At 40.2% G+C, this 18562-nt stretch overlaps 1 long non-coding RNA gene across 3 annotated transcripts in view; it reads right to left on the bottom strand.

The window, feature by feature from the left end:
- LOC106577107 (uncharacterized) overlaps nt 1–18562 on the bottom strand; it is a 65243-nt gene extending 46681 nt beyond the window's left edge. For all 3 annotated transcript variants that reach the window (XR_014381368.1, XR_006760350.2, XR_006760351.2), the window contains exon 1: nt 18330–18562. This is a non-coding gene — a long non-coding RNA (uncharacterized LOC106577107). The remainder of the gene's footprint in view (nt 1–18329) is intronic.

Below are 18562 nucleotides of genomic sequence, written 5' to 3' on the forward strand. Positions count from 1 at the left end.
ATATCATAGGTGTTTTATATTGACCTCAAATAGGTTACCACTCCAAAGTGCTACGAACTGCATAATGAGCACCTAATAGTCATCTCTAAACCCAGCCAAAATGAAATGTCAGAGAAGGTTTTTTCTTATCACCTCCGTATCAAACAGGAAGCCTCAGCACAGGCCGTGACATTTGATCGATTTGTTTGTTCAGGAAGCGGTATTAATAAACAAACTCATAGTTTCGGCGTCTGGTCAACACCTGCAGCACTGCTGTTATGGATGCAAAATAAAACAGTTATTTTCTGAGTTGATATATAAGCAGGACTGTATCAATAGATTATGTGCAAATAGCCTAATATTAAGGTTCACTTTTTACCAAAGTAAAAAAACAACATAATTTCATAAGCAATAAGCAATAACTATGCCATGCATAGTTTTCGATTATAAATGTTGTAATATATTATTACATGTTTTACTAAATACAATAGCCTTTGGTTCAGTCAGTTTACTGAGCATTTTTCTCAAAAAACAAAAATGTTCACGATTCCAAAGATACCATCATTTAAATTCAAGATCATTTGAACCCAGATCCTAAACAACAGAGATATAGATCTCTGACATTTCGAACAATTCATAACATTTTTGTTTAATATTCTCTTGTAAAATGATTTACAATTAGGCTTACATTACTAAGCAAGAAACGTGAATAGCTTAGTTGAGTAAGATCCATCAATAACTTCCAAATCGATTCGGAATTCCAAAAGGCATATAAGGTGCAGTGTACTCCATGATATCACACTAACCAAATTAAATAGACAGCCACAATTATACTTTGTATGAGAACGTAATATGATTTATATCCTATCTACCATTCTTATTGATATCGCACATATTCTGAAAATCATGTAAGCAAAATACTTTGAAGAAGATGACTTGGATCTCATTTTGACGGTGAAACTACATTTCTATGGAGGGGATGTTGGCATTTCACTGAGTGAGCAAAAGTACGATATTTTTCGTTTAGACAAAAAAAACATTTGCCTGTAGTTTTGTCAGAATAACAATACAGATAGCGTAACAGATTACCATAAAATGTGCATAATTCTGTTAAAGGATAGACCTATTTGAATGTGGCTATTTGGGCATGAAAAACATACAGCACAGGAGAAAGTAGGCTATAGAGCACCACACATTACAGGGTAATAATGTACATACAGTACCAGTTAAAAGTTTGGACACACCAACTCATTCCAGGGTTTTTCTTTATTTTTACTATTTTCTACATTGTAGAATAATAGTGAAGACATCAACACTATGAAATAACACATATGGAATCATGTGGTAACCAAAAAAAGTGTTAGGCAAATTCCTCAAAGTAGCCACTCTTTGCCTTGATGACAGCTTTGCACACTCTTGGCATTCTCTCAACCAGCTTCATGAGGTAGTCAATTAACAGGTGTGCCTTGTTAAAAGCTACTTTGTGGAACTTCTTTCCTTCTTAATGTGTTTGAGCCAATCAGTTGTGTAGTGACAAGGTTGGGGTGGTATACAGAAGACAGCCCTATTTGGTAAAATACCAAGTCCATATTATGGCAAGAACAGCTCAAATAAGTAAAGAGAAATGACAGTCCATCATTACTTTAAGACATGAAGGTCAGTCAATGAGGAAAATGTGAAGAACTTTGAACGTTTTTTCAAGTGCAGTCGCAAAAGCCATCACGTGCTATGATGAAACTGGCTCTCATGAGGACCGCCACAGGAAAGGAAGACCCAGATTTACCTCTGCTGCAGAAGATAAGTTCATTAGAGTTACCAGCCTCGGAAATTGCAGCCCAAATAAATGCTTCACAGAGTTCAAGTAACAGACACGTCTCAACATCAACTGTTCAGAGGAGACTGTGTGAATCAGGCCTTCGTGGTTGAATTGCTGCAAAGAAACCACTACTAAAGGACACCAATAATAAGAAGAGACTTGCTTGGGCCAAGAAACATGAGCAATGGACATTAGATCGGTGGAAATCTGTTCTTTGGTCTGATGAGTCCAAATTTGAGAGTTTTGGTTCGAACCGCTGTAAACTGATGATCTCTGCATGTGTTGGACTGCAGAGTGAAGGAAAAGCAGCCAACAAGTGCTCATAATATGTGTAAACTCCTTCAAGACTGTTGGAAAAGCATTCCAGGTGAAGCTGGTTGAAAGAATGCCAAGAGTGTGCAAAGCTCTCATTATGGCAAAGGGTGGCTATTTTGATGAATATCAAATATAAAATATATTTTGATTTGTTTAACAATTTTTTGGTTACCACATGATTCCATATGTGTTGTTTCATAGTGTTGATGTCTTCACTATTATTCTACAATGTAGAAAATAGTGAAAATAAAGAAAAACCCTTGAATAGGAAGGTGTGTCCTAACTTTTGACTGGTACTGTACATGTAGCGATTGTATAATTCACAATGCGGATGAACAGCGGCTGAGTAAACTGTGTTATGGGACCACTAATTTACTGCATTAAACTTAATATAGGCCTATTCTAGTGTGATACTCTACATAAAGACCTATATAAAAACATTAGGCATATATGAAATAGGATATTTTACTCTGATATCATTGCATTCTAGGACCATGTTGAAATGAGAAAAACTAAAAGTAGAATGAGGTGTTACAAAATGTCCAATTGCTCTTTTCATTGGCAAAAACTCGTTGAGCTTGGATACTTTCCTGGGACTTTATCGCCATCTACTGGCTATAACCTGTCAACCAGTTCTAGAACCACAGACACCCGGCACTTCAGAGTAGCTACAATTTTGTCATGTTTGTTGACAAAGTCAGAGATTTCAATACATTATACTGTAGGATGTAACAGGTTAAAGCTGTAGGCAACTGCAGTAGGCCTATAGGCTATGATGCTATGCCCTTATAGTTGGGGCGGCAGGTAGCCTAGTGGTTAGAGCGTTGGGGCGGCAGGTAGCCTAGTGGTTAGAGCGTTGGGGCGGCAGGTAGCCTAGTGGTTAGAGCGTTGGGGCGGCAGGTAGCCTAGTGGTTAGAGCGTTGGGGCGGCAGGTAGCCTAGTGGTTAGAGCGTTGGGGTGGCAGGTAGCCTAGTGGTTAGAGCGTTGGGCCAGTAACCAGCAGGTAGCCTAGTGGTTAGAGCGTTGGGGCGGCAGGTAGCCTAGTGGTTAGAGCGTTGGGGTGGCAGGTAGCCTAGTGGTTAGAGCGTTGGGCCAGTAACCAGCAGGTAGCCTAGTGGTTAGAGCGTTGGGCCAGTAACCAGCAGGTAGCCTAGTGGTTAGAGCATTGGGCCAGTAACCAGCAGGTAGCCTAGTGGTCAGAGCGTTGGGCCAGTAACCAGCAGGTAGCCTAGTGGTTAGAGCGTTGGGGCGGCAGGTAGCCTAGTGGTTAGAGCGTAGGGGCGGCAGGTAGCCTAGTGGTTAGAGCGTTGGGGCGGCAGGTAGCCTAGTGGTTAGAGCGTTGGGGCGGCAGGTAGCCTAGTGGTTAGAGCGTTGGGGCGGCAGGTAGCCTAGTGGTTAGAGCGTTGGGGCGGCAGGTAGCCTAGTGGTCAGAGCGTTGGGCCAGTAACCAGCAGGTAGCCTAGTGGTTAGAGCGTTGGGGCGGCAGGTAGCCTAGTGGTTAGAGCGTTGGGGCGGCAGGTAGCCTAGTGGTTAGAGCGTTGGGGCGGCAGGTAGCCTAGTGGTTAGAGCGTTGGGGCGGCAGGTAGCCTAGTGGTTAGAGTGTAGGGGCGGCAGGTAGCCTAGTGGTTAGAGCGTTGGGGCGGCAGGTAGCCTAGTGGTTAGAGCGTTGGGCCAGTAACCAGCAGGTAGCCTAGTGGTTAGAGCGTTGGGCCAGTAATTGAAAGGTTGCTGGATCGGATCTCCGAGCTGACAAGATAAAAATATGTCATTCTAAACAGGGCATTTAACCCATTGTTCCCTGGTAGCCATCATTATAAATAATAATTTGATCTTAACTGACTTGCCTAATTAAATAAAGGTTATAAAAAATTATACTGAGCCCCTCTGAGGAGCTATGAAGTATAATCACACTTTCAGGTACTGTTACTGTCAATGATATGACTAGCAACATTACTGTCAATCATATGACTAGAGAGAGATGATGATGATGATGCTTCTCAACCATGAGTCAATAAGTAGTCAGCAGAAATGTAACTACACTGAACAAAAATCTAAATGCAACATATAACAATTTCAAAGATTTTGCTTAGTTACATATAAAGAAATCAGTCAATTAAAATAAATTAATTAGGCCCTAATCTATGGATTTCACAAGACTGGGCAGGGGCGCAGCCGATCAGAATGAGTTTTTGCCCACAAAATGGCATTATTATAGAAAGAAATACTCCTAATTTGTGCACAAAATTTGAGCTAAATAAGCTTTTTGTGCGTATGAAAAAATGTGTGGATATTTTATTTCAGCTCATGAAACATGGGACCAACGCTTGATGTTGTGTTTATATTTTTGTTCAGTGTACATTGTGTTGATGTATTTGTCAACATAAACTGTTGACTAAGCATATTGTTGTGTAATCATATTCCTTGCTATAAATATAAATAAATATAGTGCAACTGAAAACAAATGAATCCCATAGTCCAGGTTTTAAGAGTACATGAGTTTAACATAATAACATAAGTTATTCAAAATGTAAAACATACCACTAAATATTCTATAGTTTTACTACAGGTACATGTATATCTCCAAGGTGTAGTAAAACAAGTTGAGTCTTTCTTTTCAATCTGAGGGTTTCAACTCAACCACAACCATTCTTGTCTAAACATTTTACACAAACAAACTCTCACACACACTTTCCCCTGTACACACACATTCCCCTGTACACACAAATTCCCCTGTACACACACATTCCCCTGTACACACACAGTCCGCTGTACACACACAGTCCGCTGTACACACACATTCCCCTGTACACACACAGTCCGCTGTACACACATATTCCCCTGTACACACACATTCCCCTGTACACACATATTCCCCTGTACACACACATTCCCCTGTACACACACATTCCCCTGTACACACAGTCCCCTGTACACACAGTCCCCTGTACACACACAGTCCACTGTACACACAGTCCCCTGTACACACACATTCCCCTGTACACACACATTCCCCTGTACACACACATTCCCCTGTACACACAGTCTCCTCTACACACACATTCCCCTCTACACACACATTCCCCCCTACACACACATTCCCCTCTACACACACATTCCCCTCTACACACACATTCCCCTCTACACACACATTCCCCTCTACACACACTTTCCCCTGTACACACACATTCCCCTGTACCCACACATTCCCCTGTACACACACATTCCCCTGTACACACACTTTTCCCTGTACACACACTTTGCCCTGTACACACACATTCCCTTGTACACACACTTTCCCCTGTACACACACATTCCCTTGTACACACACTTCCCCTTGTACACACACATTCCCCTGTATTCGATGAAGAAGCCTCCTGAATCTTACTATATACAAAACACATGCATATGTACTGAAAAGTTCTTCACTACACATTGTTTAGGTATTAATCAATGAGTTCAGATCAGAACTCATGACGACTCTCATTTCACTCCGGATCCAGACACTTGGCTACTACTACTCATATTCATCCGTGACATTAACTTGACATTTATGCATCTTCTATCTGACATCATCTATACAAGGAATCATAAACCGCCCACTCTAAAAGAAGATACAAATTATAAACAAAACCCACACAACGTGATAACTGACATGTTTTTCAAAGTAATAATGAGATGCGCATTACACATCTGCTAAGGTTGCTAAGAAATACTGTATTTAACCTCTAGCATAAATACTTGTGCCAATTAAAATCTAATAACCAGAAATATACTAACCCACATATGCTTACATTTCAAGACAAATCCTTATTTCAAAAACTACTCAACTCCATTCTATGCAATTACAAAGCAATTACTAAATTACTATGAGTTTGTAATACCAAACTTTATCTACCTTCAAATTAAGGGATTGTCATATCACAAAATGTACTAATCTAATTGACTAGTAGCTATACAAATGTATGACCTTAATTTGACCAGTAATGTTACAGCAAAAGAATCCGGCAGCAACAGAATTTGAATGTTAACACTCTTAGAAAAAAAGGTGCTATTTACAACTTAAAAGGGTTCTTCAGCTGTCCCCATAGGAGAACCCTTTCAGGAACCTTGTTTTGGTTCCTGGTAGAACCCTTTTGAGTTCCATGTAAAACCCTTTCCAAATAGGATTCTACATGTAACCAAAAAGGGTTCTCCAATGGGGACAGCCAAAGAACCCTTTAGTTCATAAAGTTGCTAGATCGATAGTTAGGCTATAGCCTGGCAAAAATTAGGCTACATGAAAAATGCAATATTGTTAATATAACTGTGTTATAGTGTCGGGGTTTCAGTGAATTTTTGTAAATCATGAAGTTCATCTGTAGGAAAATTCCCTTCAACAAAGGAGTGATCAAATTAAGCTCTTACATTGATCTTGGCAAGCAGATTTCATGGCGGCCTCCTTTTTCTGCCCAGTAACAGAATGCTGAGTAATTTCAGACATAGCCTCCCACACTCACCTACCCACGCTGCACTGCTCTTGGTGTGCACCCTGGTCATAATACCAAAACTACCAGCACTTCACAGACGCCCACCACACAACACAACAGACGCTCCATTTACAGTAAATAGGTGCAGTAGAAGTGGAACCAGAATGAGGGTGGGGGATTCTCTTACCCATAGAGACCCATATATCATGGAAAACACCTCAGCCAAGAATCCTTCCCGTTTCAACCAAAAGCTTAACCATCTGATTTGGGTTATAAAGTGTGACTCTATCGTTATACAATTCCTTGCACTAAACTAAAGTTTTCCATTAGAAATGATATGTGTACTATACATTATGGGGAATTGTATTATACTATGCCTTAAAGAAAACATTGGGTTAATCAATCTAGCAAACAACCAATGAGGTGCATTTGTTTAAAGGCCCAGTGCAGTCAAAAACAGTCTGGCTCTAACTCCAGTTTGTGCAGACATCACCAGGTGGTAAATTAGTTAATAGACCAATAACAAAGAGAGTTCCAAAGCTCTCTGCCAATAAAAGCCAGTTTTCAGGTTTCCCCTCACCACTCAGACCACTCCCAGACAGTCCTAGAAAAATGATTGCTTGAGAAATGTATCTTGCTAAGAAGCAATTTTTGTTTCTTTTTTAGCTTTTTGATTGAAAACAATCACAGTAAAATACCCACCAGGCACAAACTGGTTAAATCAATATTGTTTCAACGTAATTTGTCAACGTATTGTGATATGGAATCTACGTGGAAAATACATTGGATTTGAAAAAAGTCCACAGAATTAAGTTGTCATTGTAACCAATTTTCAACATAGACAAACCTTGTATAAAATATGTTGAATTTTCACATTTGAAACAACGTCAGATCTTCAATGTTATATGCACTATCAAAAGAAAAAAATATTATAGGCTGGGCAGCACCTCCAGGGTTTTAACCAAGCCCAGCCCTGCTTAGCTTTTATATTTGTCACTGACTACTACCAATGTGATATTGTGAGAATGACTGTTGAGAATCCCCCACTTAAAAATTCAATAGATTCACTGTTGCTATCAAAGTAATTTCAAAGGGTAGTTTTAACAGAGCAAATGAAATGTAAATATACTTTATAAGTCATATATCATCAATTATGCTGTTTAGGGATATATAGCATTTACAAAGTCATCAACAGCTTTTATTTCAATTCAACCCAGGGTTCAACTAAAAATAGACAAAGTTTAACTACACTAGATTTAGTCCTATTATTTAGCTTAGCTTTTTGGTTGAGATGGAGACGAGAATCCAACATATCAATTATTCATTTGTAGACAAACCGGATATTGAATTGTGTTTGGTTGTCAACGCAACAAAATATCAACATTTGAAGGAGATCTTCTGTTTGAATAGCTCCATCTGTGCCACTAACTTAGTCTGGCTTTAATTACAGTTCGTCTACAAATTAATAATTCATATGTTGGATTCACGTCTCCATCTCAACCAAAAATCGAAGTTAAAGCTTGATTTGATTTAGTCCTATTCTGTATTACTGTATAACAAACATATTATTGAATTGTGTTTGGTTGACAACGCAGAATTTAAAGGATATCTAATGCTTGTATAGTTTCATCTGAGCCACTGGCTTAATCCTATTCTTAATTTTGAATCTTGCTTGAGATGGAGACGTGAATCCAACATATGAATTATTAATTTGTAGACAAACTGGAATTACAGCCAGACTAAGTCAGTGGCACAAAAGACACATGTTCTTTAAATTGTGATATTTGGTTGCGTTGACAACCTAACACAACTAAATTACACTTTTGCAATACAGTAAATAGCCTATTAACTTGTTGACAAGTTAACAAATGATATGTTGGATTCACATCTCCAACTAATCCAAAAATACAAGTTCAAGAATAGGATTAAACCAGTGGCTCAGATGAAACTATACAAGCATTAGATATCCTTTAAATGCTGCATCGTCAACCAAACACAATTCAATAATATGTTTGTTATACAGTGAATAGCCTAAAGTTAAGTCTATCTTACAAACTAATGTAACAGTCGTTATTCAACCTTAAAATGTGTAACACTTCCACGGCCACATTTTGAGGTTCCCCTGTATAAATGTCTTCTTATATAATCATGTTCAAGATAGCATGCAAAGGTCGCAGGTCTGTGGAGAGCTTCACAATTGCCCTAATAATCTGCTCAGAATCTCCAATCATCACTTACACCATGTATTTTAACGTAATCTCAACAGCACTCCAGGTCATTTGGTTGTGCTATTAGATGAAGCACAGTGACTACATATTAAGTTGTTTCATTAATACAAAATATCTGACATTGTATTGCAACTTAAACTGCATTTAGATGGAATTCAACAAACTTCTGTCTGTCTTTTTGAGTGGGTGAATAAAGGTTGAAATCTCATTGATTGACATCGCAATCAAACATCAGCCAAATCTCTGCGTTGAAATAACGTGGTGTGCCCAGTGGGTACTTAATTGTTACCCAGAATGATTTGATATTGAGATAAAAACGGCTGAATTGGACCTTTAAAGACTGTGCATGTTTCACGTGTTTTTTGATTATACAGCCAAACTGACTGAGTAGAAGAGGAACCATATCTTGGTCATGGACACATTTAGGTGATCATGTCAAGTGTTAAATAAAATGGATTCCACTTCTGCTTTCAATATGCCTATTACTGATTCATTGGGCATGTTCAGAACAGGATGGTGACTACAGCTTAACAAGAAGCGCAACAGTATTTAGAAATGAAACTACATGAAACTATGTTCCAAACTCTTCAATTGTAGAGACTTCTTAAAAAGTAGGCTACTGTAGATGTGAAACATGCCAGGAGACAACAGTCCTCAATTCAAATTCAGCTCCAATCAATACATTATGCCATGTTGGTCCAGTCAGTCTGGAAGTTACTGGAAGTCTTCCAAATGCAACAATTTGTGGTTCAGTTTGGCAGGTAGCAGACATTACAACTCACACATTAGCTCAATCATTTGAAATGGTAATACGCCTATGGACATCCTTTCTATATAATTTAACCTAGCCAACGTCCATGAGTGATCCATTTCTATTTCTCATCAGGTCTCAATGTCTCCACAAACTTGCATGGCTTTACACCCTGTGATAGTAGGAACAACATCAGACACTAAAGACATTGACAACACAAACGACACTCGAACATGGATGACCCAGCATATGCTTACCATTCACTCACTCCTGGTCCTCTTCAGAACCCAAACCCTCTGAAAACAAAGAACAACAGACAGACTCCATCCATCAGAAATGGGCCAGTTTCATCACACTGAGTGAAACTCTTTCCCTGCCCACACATAGCTGAATGCCCCAGTCACACAGCACCCCCAACCAGGTGCACCACAGATATCCAGATACATTAGAGAGAGCACAAACAGAGTGAGCAGCTAGCAGAACAGATTCGCTCATGTCTTAGCTGAGTCACCAAAACCACCACTTCCCATCTCTGCATGCCTGTCATAACTCCCCTAATGACTGGTCAAGTTCTCCGGGAAGGTTGGGTGTGGGAGAGTGTGTGTTCCCAACCTGAGGGGGTTGGATGTGATATGAAATTGACCTCTGAATTGGACATCTGTGTGTGTGTGTGTGTGTGTGTGTGTGTGTGTGTGTGTGTGTGTGTGTGTGTGTGTGCGTGCGTGCGTGCGTGCGTGCGTGCGTGCGTGCGTGCGTGTGTGCATATACTGCCTCCGTCATAGCGATAACCTCATATTAGTGTCTCATGATAGTAGAGTACAGGAGGAGATTGACTCTTTGGCCATTATTCATCAGTATCCCAGACCATTGACGCTCTGGTCACGTTATACATCAGTATTCCAAACTACTGACAATCTGGTCACGTTATTCATCAGTATTCCAGACCATTGATGCTCTGGTCACGTTATACATCAGTATTCCAGACTACTGACAATCTGGTCATGTTATACATCAGTATTTCAGACTACTGACACTCTGGTCACGTTATACATCAGTATTCCAGACCATTGATGCTCTGGTCACGTTATACATCAGTATTCCAGACTACTGACACTCTGGTCACGTTATACATCAGTATTCCAGACTACTGACACTCTGGTCACGTTATACATCAGTATTCCAGACTACTGACACTCTGGTCACGTTATACATCAGTATTCCAGACTACTGACACTCTGGTCACGTTATACATCAGTATTCCAGACTACTGACACTCTGGTCATGTTATACATCAGTATTCCAGACTACTGACACTCTGGTCATGTTATATATCCGTATCACCAGTATCCCAGGCCAGTGCGGCTGATCAACCCTCCAGGCTCTCCTTCAGAGGGGTCCATGGGAACTGAGGAGCTCCTTTGTAAACAGACACTTCCTCTGCTGCAGTTCCCACGCTGGTGGACGTCCCATTCCACACACACAGGCTACAGTATATTAGTACATACAGGACAGAACCCTGCCACGGCTTGTTTTAATCAGCCCCCCCCCCCCCCCTTTGCCCTCAGAACAGCCTCAATTTATCTGGGTAAAGACTCTACAAGGTATCGAAAGCATTCCACCTGGCTGCTGGCCCATGTTGACTCCAATGCTTCCCACAGATGTGTCAAGTTGGCTGGATGTCCTTTGGGTGGTGGACTATTTTTGAAACACGCGGGAAACTGTTGAGTGTGAAAAACCCAGCAGCGTTGCAGTTCTTGCCACAAACCGGTGCGCCTGGCACCTACTACCATACCCCGTTCAAAGGCACTTAAATCTTTTGTCTTGCCCATTTACACTCTGAATGACACACATACACAATCCATGTCTCAAGGCTGAAAAAAAATCCTTCTTTAAACTGTCTCCTCCCCTTCATCTACACTGATTGAAGTAGATTTAAAAAGGTATCATAACTTTCACCTGGTCAGTCTATGTCATTGAAAGAGCAAGCGTTCATAATGTTGTCTACACTCAGTGTATATGTACAAAGAGGTATATTTTACAAATCAAACGGAAACTGTAGAGACATTATGACTGAGAAATGCTTGCTCAGTGTTGCTGCGTGTAGGAGGATAGGGGGGGTTGGCTGTTTCCACTCAAGTCAATGTGAACTTTTTAAAATGCTGACTTCTAATTCAACAGAAAGGATTGTGATCTGATTACTGTTGTTGCACTATTCACCTTACACCAGAAATTATTCTAGAAGGGAAGACAACTCATAAAAACATACCTGGCGTTCTACCACTAGCAGATATAAGGTGGACATTTTGAGGGCATGATTTTAGTCCCTAACCAATACCCATGCCTATAAGACAAAGATATCCAGAATGTCACTCTACACAGTCATCTCACCACAGAATCTAACTGTTGACTCATATCCCTGTTGTTTCTGGTCTCTACAGATATGTGCATGGTGAATCCTTCTGTGTTTCAATAGATATTGCTCTGTCATGGATTATACTATATGTAAAGTCACGTACAGATATATGATCTTCATTTGACCAGTTTCTCACAGACAAAAAATACACCTGCAGCAACAGGAAAATGTGAAATATAGTGTGGATTATAATTCATGGACATTTGTGTATGTGCAAATCAAGTCTGAAATTGTAAAGTGGAAATTACAAACTTTAGAAGCCTTTTTTCAACCATAAGTTTGCATTTCCTGCTGTGCAGGAATATATATATATACAGTACCAGTCAAACGTTTGGACACAGCTACTCATTCAAGGGTTTTTCTTTATTTTTACTCTTTTCTACATTGTAGAATAATAGTGAAGACATAAAACTATGAAATAACACATATGAAATCATGTAGTAACCAAAAAAGTGTTAAATAAATCAAAATATATTTTAGATTTTAGATTCTTCAAAGTAGCCACCCTTTGCCTTGATGACAGCTTTGCACACTCTTGGCATTCTCTCAACCAGCTTCACCTGGAATGCTTTTCCAACTGTCTTGAAGGAGTTCCCACATATGCTGAGCACTTGTTGGCTGCTTTTCCTTCACTCCGCGGTTCAACTCATCCCAAACCATCTCAATTGGGTTGAGGTCGGGTGATTGTGGAGGCCAGGTCATGCAGCACTCCACCACTCCTTCTTGGTCAAATAGCCCTTACACAGCCTGGAGGTGTGTTGGGTCATTGTCCTGTTAAAAACCAAATGATAGTCCCACTAAGCGCAAACCAGATGGGATGGCGTATCGCTGCAGAATGCTGTGGTAGCGATGCTGGTTAAGTGTGCCTTGAATTCTAAATAAATCACAGATAGTGTCACCAGTAAAGCACCCCCACACCATCACACCTCCTCCTCCATCCTTCAGGGTGGGAACCACACATGCAGAGATTATCCGTTCACCTACCCTGCGTCTCACAAAGACATGGCGGTTGGAACCAGAAATCTCAAATATGGACTCATCAGACCAAAGGACAGATTTCTACTGGTCTAATGCCCATTGCTCATGTTTCTTTGCCCAAGCAAGTCTCGTCTTCTTATTGGTGTCCTTTAGTAGTGGTTTCTTTGCAGCAATTCAACCACGAAGGCCTGATTCACACAGTCTCCTCTGAACAGCTGATGTTGACGTGTCTGTTACTTGAACTCTGTGAAGCATTCATTTGGGCTGCAATTTCTGAGGCCTGTAACGCTAATGAACTTCTCCTCTGCAGCAGAGGTAACTCTGGGTCTTCCTTTCCTGTGGCGGTCCTCATGAGAGCAAGTTTCATCATAGCGCTTGATGGTTTTTGCGACTGCACTTGAAGAAACTTTCAAAGTTCTTGAAATGTTCCAGATTGACTGACCTTAATGTTTAAAAGTAATGATGGACTGTAATTTCTCTTTGTTTATTTGAGCTGTTCTTTCCCTAATATGGACTTGGTATTTTACCAAATAGGGCTATCTTCTGTATACCTACCCTACCTTGTCACAACACAACTGATTGGCTCAAACACATTAATTAGAGAAATTCCACAAATTGACTTTTAACAAGGCACACCTGTTAATTGAAATGCATTCCAGGTGACTACCTCATGAAATTGGTTGAGAGAATGCCAAGAGTGTGCAAAGCAGTCATCAAGGCCAAAGGACAGAATCTAAAGTCTAAAATGTATTTAATTTTTTAACACTTTTTTGGTTACCACATGATTCCATATGTGTTATTTCATAGTTGTTATGTCTTCACTATTATTCTACAATATAGAAAATAGTAAAAATAAAGAAAAACCCTTGAATAAGTAGGTGTGTCCAAACTTTTGACTGGTACCATATATATATTTTTTTAAACTGTCAAATTACACAGGCATGCTATTTGTAAGAGGCTCCTTTTGATGAAGTAAAAACTCCTTTTTTTGTGGCTTGAGAAGAAGCTATTTCTGTACTTCTGTAAATGTGCTTGTCGTCTGGTACACAGGAAGGGCCTTTTGCAACTGAGATGAGTCAATCCTAGATGAGTTGGTCATGTTGCTACGGAAGCAGATATATTTCCAGATATACTCTGTCACACACCCACACAGCCAATGAGCCATACCATCACGGGAAACAGAAAACGCTGGAATTACAGGAAGACTTTAATGTGAGAGTGGCAACTTTGAATGAATGGTCCTCGGATCTGCATTTGATATGTCTCTACATTTTATTCTGAGGCCTGTAACGCTAATGAACTTATCCTCTGCAGCAGAGGTAACTCTGGGTCTTCCTTTCCTGTGGCGGTCCTCATGAGAGCAAGTTTCATCATAGCGCTTGATGGTTTTGGTGACTGCACTTGAAGAAACACATTTTATGTAGAGACATATCAAACACAGAAAATGTAGAGACATCAAATGCAGAGCCGAGGACCGTTCTACAGCCCTGCAGGAGTTGTGGGTTAAGTTGTGAGTCAGGAAAGGAACTGAGTCAAGATTAGTACTATTCTAGTCTAAACAGAGTTGGTTCTCAGCCAGGTCACAGACCGATTCTTCATTGTGTGCTTAATTACTCAATGTCTGACATGTGGGGGCGAGTCTGCATGCATTACATTTTCCCTCCAACCCTAACTTCACAGTCCAGACATAAAAAACACTACTGTACTATTTGGGTGATGCAGTGTATCTGACCACCAACGATGAGTGTTGTTCATAACAGGGTGCTAGTATTATCCTAGCACATACCCCTCCCCCCACGGTTATTTTGCCAGCCCTATGGTCGACATCCCTCCCTGAGCTAGAATCATTTAAGGGTCTCCTCCACTATACCTCTCAGAGATTTTTTTTCTCAAGAATATAGTTTCCCCAAAGGCAGTTTTTCATTTTAACATGAAGAGGTTAAAGTTAGTAATTATTTTATGAGTAGAACAGAACGGTCGGGAGGAAAAACTTGGTTTCCAAAAGTTCCAACTGGTCAAAATCATTCGTTTTTGAGACGGGGTGTCACCAAAGCTGTGTTATATTCATTAAGTATATTGTAGCTAATTTTCAGATGCATTCTTTTTGCATAAAAAAAAAAGATAATTATGACAATAACCGTGGTCAATTGTATGACAATTAACTGTTACCCAGAATTCCATAATGGTTAAAGCCCTAGTTGACCATGTGTTTACATTAGTCTCCCCTAACACATTTTACATCACTATAGTCTGTAGGTAAAGTAAAACTATGCACCTGCCAACAGCAATACTGGCCAATAAGAATTGTATGTCTAATATGTATTAGGTCGATCCGTTTCACACAGTAAGAGAGAACTGAAATCCCTCAGGTGCATACTGAATACACACACAATGTCCTTGTCAGGACAATTAGGCCAACAGCTGTGTCTCTGTCCTCATTATAATAATCGGCAGTGTGAAACACTTTCTCACTGCTCATCCCTTCCTTCCCCACTGCTGAGAAAATGCCTGCCAATACTTCTACCTGACACAAAACAAACAGTCAACATCCTCTAATCCCAGAGGGGACAGAGAGAATAGAGCAGCTCACTAGCCCTACCCATCACAGTCCGCCCGGCAGGGAGGCAGGAAGCATTCAGACAGACAAGGATGTTGGGTGTGACTTCATGGCACACTTCCCATATTCCCCTGAATGAGAGCCAGCCAACATCTGAGGATGACCTTTGACCTGAACCAAAGAACCCCTTCTGAACATACTGTAGTGTTTTTACCATGTTGATACTGGTATACCAGTTACTAGATTTGACAACACAATGTCACAGGGCTCAGTACAATAAAATGTTATCAAGGTAGTTACACTTTCATCTAGACTCGTATCGACAGTTTTGAGAAAGTACTAAAGTATCAATTTACCTTTTAGCTAGCAACCGAGAAAAAGTTTGTGTTAGTGGGAACAACAACGTGTGTCATTATCCATTTTTATTTGACCATAGTGAGGTGTTCTCACATCACTATTGGAAAACCTCTTCCATGGTTTTTGTGAAAACAGTGCCACCTTGAGACAGAGACATAACTCTACAAAATTGTGGAAAGGAAAAGCTAACGTCTCTCAAAATGTTCACTAGATGGCACTAAAACCTAATGTAGCCGATATCGCATCACCAGCTGGATGTGAGCTCTTCACAGCTTTATAGAGCTGAAAACATTTTCATTCAAATAGATTTGAGTACGTTCCCAAAGTATGATATTAAGGATTTCAATCTGCTATCACTTCATCATCTTTTCTGAATACCTATTGGACAAGCCCTCTTTTAGTGCTCTTCTCCATAACTGTAGACACATTAAACTCAGTACACTCAACATTAGATTTATTCAAGTTGTGAATATTACAATCTCTATTGCACCACCAGTCTTGGTACCAGTTTGGAGCACAATACTAAAACCAAACGAGTTCAGACTCCAACTGCCATTTCAACACTACACACGTTGTTTTAATGAATGCAAGTGTCAAGGCCACCACTTCCTCTTCTCTTCTGCCGTACAATGTCAGGTTCTTACTGGAAACCAGTCCCTCTGACTAAAAACAGACTGGGATGCCATTGTAAACTGACTTACCATTACAAAACTAGGTTTTAGTTGCAAGCCTTCACTGTTAACCATATACACTGAATGCACAAAACATTAGGAACCCCTTTTGCCCTCCGAACAGCCTCAATTCGTCAGGGCATGGACTCTAAAGGTGTCGAAAGCATTTCAAAAACGTTCTACAGGGATGCTGGCCCACGTTGACTCCAATGCTTCCCACAGTTGTGTCAAGTTGGCTGGATGTCCTTTGGGTGGTGGACCATTCTTGATACACACAGGAAACTGTTGAGCGTGAAAAACCCAGCAGTGGTGCAGTTCATACTCAAACCGGTGAGCCTGGCACCTACTACCATATCCCATTCAAATACACTTAAATATTTTGTCTTGCCTATTCACTCTCTGAATGGCACACATACACTATCCATGTCTCAATTATCTAAAGGCTTAAACATCCTTCTTTAACCTGTCTCCTCCCCTTCATCTACACTGATTGAAGTGGATTTAACAAGTAACATCAGTAAGGGATCATAGCTTTCACCTAGATTCACCTGGTCAGTCTATGTCATGGAAAGAGCAGGTGTTCCTAATGTTTTGTACACGCAGTGTAGCGTCACAAGCTCCAACCCCCACCAACTCTCTCTGTTGAGTGTTTTCAGTATGCACTGACCAGAGCTCCACAAGTACAGAAAGATAGACAGTCTTCTGGACCATGACCTCTATCCTGTGAAATTACTGTTCTATTCACATCTTATCAGATGAATGTAGCGAGCTAACTGAGCCAGACTTAAACCACATGAATGGATATAAGAGAGAGAGAGGGAAGTCCCAGAGTACTAATTCTGAGATAGAAAATTGGTTCATTCAAGCTCGGGAAAATCCAGAGTTTTGAGTTGTAGAGTAAATGTAACACTGAAGGGCTTAAGCGTCCTGGAAATGTTTTAACTAGCTGCAACCTGTCATCTCCTGTCCAATCTGAGCAGAGGTGAATGGGATAGAGGGGGGTTGCATTCACCTCTTCCAGTCATTTTATATCTGTGGTGAACCATATCTGTCCATCTACAGTAAACTTTGGATATAGGATACAGTGGCAATGAACCATACCTGTCCGTCTACAGTAAACGTGGGATGTAGGGTAGTAAAACATTCTAGATAGCTCACGCCCCCTATCTTCTTGTCACTCCGCAATGAAAGTATGTGACTCGGCACTGTAGTCTCACCACAAACCTTGGCCCCATATAAATGTAGTTAAAGAGCACGCATTATGTTCAAATTTGGATGGAAGTATGAAATGTGCGTAACGTGCGCAATAAGGCAGTTCTCCAAATGGCGTTGTAAGATTTCCAACGGTTCAAAGACTACAGGATTTTGAAAAGTTTCACTTAGTTTTTTTTCTTTTATACAAAAAGGAACAGGAAGCAAGCCTTCTATCTCACGCTGACACCGCATACTTCCCTTTATCTTTGTAAACCGTCCTTTACGCATGAGTGCTTCGTAGTCTCCATTTTTTTTCAAAATGTATCAGCCAGCTTCAAACTTGCTTCACTTCCCGAAATGTCAATTTCAGAGGGAAGTTATCGTTCAAATGTATCCATAAATATATGTACATAATTAGTATTTTTGCACCCATTTAATTGCACCCTAATAGGCCCTTGTGTGTACTTATATTTCCATTAAAGTATTACTGTATAGCTTCCTCAAACTGTAATATGTCAAATATTCGTTATATCTTTATTTGTTTATGTCAAGTCACTAACTAAAACATATCAAATAGGTTATTTCGTATGTAATCACTACTTACCCATTATTATAAGTAGTGCAGAAGATTTCTGGTTTGCGCTAGCACAGGAACAAGTTGGTTGAATTATTCATTGTTGACCAAAAGTTATTTCGACGTTGGCAAAAGTCCTAAAACGGACCAAGCAGTGTCCCTAACTTATCTCAGTCCTGCCTCTTCATGTACAAGAACATTAGGCGTTTGCAGTTCTGCAGTCATTCATAGCTTTGGAGTTGAACTGTGACACTTTCTTTCGC

The sequence above is a fragment of the Salmo salar genome, chromosome 18 (genome assembly GCF_965601325.2).
Source record: "Salmo salar chromosome 18, fSalSal1, whole genome shotgun sequence".
NCBI lineage: Eukaryota > Metazoa > Chordata > Actinopteri > Salmoniformes > Salmonidae > Salmo > Salmo salar.